The 2799-nt window shown below is 52.2% G+C and overlaps 1 long non-coding RNA gene across 1 annotated transcript in view; it reads right to left on the reverse strand.

The window, feature by feature from the left end:
• The window catches only part of LOC140593756 (uncharacterized), a 69409-nt gene that overhangs the window by 11459 nt on the left and 55151 nt on the right, over window positions 1-2799 (reverse strand). Inside the window, exon 4 of the long non-coding RNA XR_011994077.1 lies at window positions 660-755. This is a non-coding gene — a long non-coding RNA (uncharacterized lncRNA). The remainder of the gene's footprint in view (window positions 1-659; window positions 756-2799) is intronic.

The raw sequence follows: 2799 nt of genomic DNA on the forward strand, positions 1-2799 counted from the left end.
ATGCAGCAAGAGGGTGCGCTCGGGGTCCCTGATGCTATAGGTAGAGCGGGGCCTCCAGGGCTGACATCTGCACATTCGTTCCTTTGTGTGCTCCTCCCTGGGGAGGGCCTGCACCCACACTTAGCATCCCCTGTCCACCCCCCCACTTCCTCTCTGTCTCACCACAGGGGCCAGAGTGGGCAGAAATAGCCCCGGGGCAGATTCCAGGCCTGTGGGAGCGAGTGAAGAGGGAAGTGCTCCAGGTGTGCCCCCCTGCCCTCCTCAGGGTTCTAAGGGCTTCAGGGAGTGTAGGCCCGAGCCCCTCATGTCTGTGAGTGGAAGGCCGCCCGCTGTCCTCCCTTACACCCCTCCTGGGCAGAGTCTCTTTTGGGGTCCGTGATATCCTAACAAAGATTGTCCCCTCTGGCAGACCTTACATCTCATTCGATTGGGAATAAGTAGCCTACATCGTGGCTCAATCCCTTTGGCTCCTCAGTGTCAGGGCAATTCGGTGATTTTAGCTAAGAGGGGGTCAGTTAGGTTCCTCGAGATCAGCACTGAAACTGGCCCCATACAGTGGTCCTTTTCTTATACAGACAGAGGAGTCACAATTTTTCTCCTCTAAATAATGTCTCCAAGATTTCAGACGCAGGGTTCTAGGACCCCTGCCGAGTACTTACCTGATTAGTTGGGCAGGTGCAAACGTCTTTCTTGTAGAACTGTTTGGTGCTGTGCTGGGCACTGGGGGTCCTCTCCCGTGCAGAGGGGCTACTCACCTGGGGTTGAACACAAATCAGGATCTTTAAGGTTCCTGGCCTGGGGCTGAGCTGGTGATAAGTGCACAGCAGGGTGTGCTCCTCAGAGAATCACATCTGCGCCCCCCTCCCGTCTCTGAGCTTCTAAAGGACTTGAACTGGAAATATCCTGGGATGTGTTACTCAGCATAAGGATTTAGATTTCTCCTAAAATCTAATAGAAGGAAATTCCGTTCCTTTGGTTGGAAAACCCTGCATGCTTTATTTGGGATCTGGGAGCTGAGAGGCTACATAGGTGCCCGCATAGCGAGAGTACTTTGGAACTCTGGGTCCTGACCCAACCACTTACTGAGCGAACTCAAGCAGTTTAGTTACCCTTTATCACCCCAATGATCCTATCTCAAAAGCAGGAATAGTAATTTTGAGGCCATTGAGCTGTTGTGGGGCTAGGACACTGATGGAAGGCACTGGATACAGCCAGAGGCTCTAAAAAAACCAAAGTTGTTCTTAGGAAATCCACTGTGCCAGAAAACTCAAAGCAAGAACTAGTGCTTGGATGAAGTGACTTTTTATTTTTATTTTTTTAAGATTTTATTTATTTATTCATGAGATACACACACACACACACACACACACACACACACACACACACACACACAGAAGCAGAGACACAGGCAAAGGGAGAAGCAGATTCCCAGAAGGGAGCCTGACGTGGGACTCGATCCCGGTCTCCAGGATCGCGCCCTGGGCTGAAGGTGGCGCTAAACTGCTGAGCCACCCAGGCTGCCCTGAAGTGACTTTTTAAATCTAGATTCTAATACCATGTTCTTTTTTGTTCTAATCATTTTTTAAAAAGATTTCTTTTACTCATTTGCTTGTTTGAGAGAGAGAGAGAGAGAGAGAGAGACCCTTGGAGAGAGCATGAGCAGGGGGGAAGAGGAAGCCGACTCTCCACTGAGCAGGGAGCCCAAGGTAGGGCTTGATCCCAGACTCTGGGATCATGACCTGAGCCGAAGGCAGATGCTTCACTGACTGAACAGAGCCCCCCTGTTCTAATCATTTCTTTCTTTCTTTAAAGATTTTATTTATTTATCTGAGAGAAAGAGTGAGCACATGCGGGGGTTGGGGGAGGGGCAGAGGGAGAAGCCGACTCCCGCTGAGCAGGGAACCTGATTTGGGGCTCCATCCCAGGACCCAGAGATCATGACCTGAGCTGAACGCAGACGCTTAACTGACTGAGCCACCCAGGCACCCCTCATCATTTCTGATCGTGCTTTCATTGCGATGATCCCATTCCCTCTGTGGCTTAATATTCTAGACTGTCTCACATTTTCTGTGGGAGACAGATGGGGGAAAAATTAAGAAAAGCAGCACATACCAGCCAATTCATGGCACACCTGAACTCTGATTCTAGACCCAGCTTGACCAGTAACTGGCTCCACTGTGTGTCCTTGGGCAAGTTACTTTAGAGAACTGTCATTGCTGGTTGGTGGGCCGCTTGTGGTTTTTGTTCTCTGCTCTCACTCTGACTCCAGCGTGACCCCATCAGGCATCCCCTGACGCAGGAAACAGATGCTGAGTCCGGGCTGGGGTGCCCATGCCCTGCAGGCTGCAGATGCCCTGGTAGGTGGGCCTGCAGTCAGGCTCCCCCTGGCACGGAGGCAGAAGCAGCTGCCCACCCCATGCAGGGCTGCAGTGAGGACAGCTCAGCGTCCTGTTACAGAGGCCAGTGGCCCTAGCCCGAAGGTTCCTGTGACTAGTTTGGGACTCTGACAGAAGGGCCAGGGTCCTCCTCCATGCCCATGCGCCTGGGCACCCTTAGTAGGCTTTCCTTCTCTCCCTCCCCTGTTTTGCTCTTGCATGCTTTAGTTTTGTTTGTAAGTCAGAAGCACCGACCCTCCTCGACCCTCCTCGGGAGCACCTCGGATCAGGTGCTCTCCTCGGCCAAAGGCCTGAGTGGAAACTTGGAACGGAAACTCTGAACGCCTTTGTTCTCTGAGTCTTTCCTGGCTTTCCTGTGCAGCCTGCCCATGCCCTCAGAGGGTTTGTTTTGCATGCGGTTGTT

Source organism: Vulpes vulpes, chromosome 1 (assembly GCF_048418805.1).
Source record: "Vulpes vulpes isolate BD-2025 chromosome 1, VulVul3, whole genome shotgun sequence".
NCBI classification, from domain to species: domain Eukaryota; kingdom Metazoa; phylum Chordata; class Mammalia; order Carnivora; family Canidae; genus Vulpes; species Vulpes vulpes.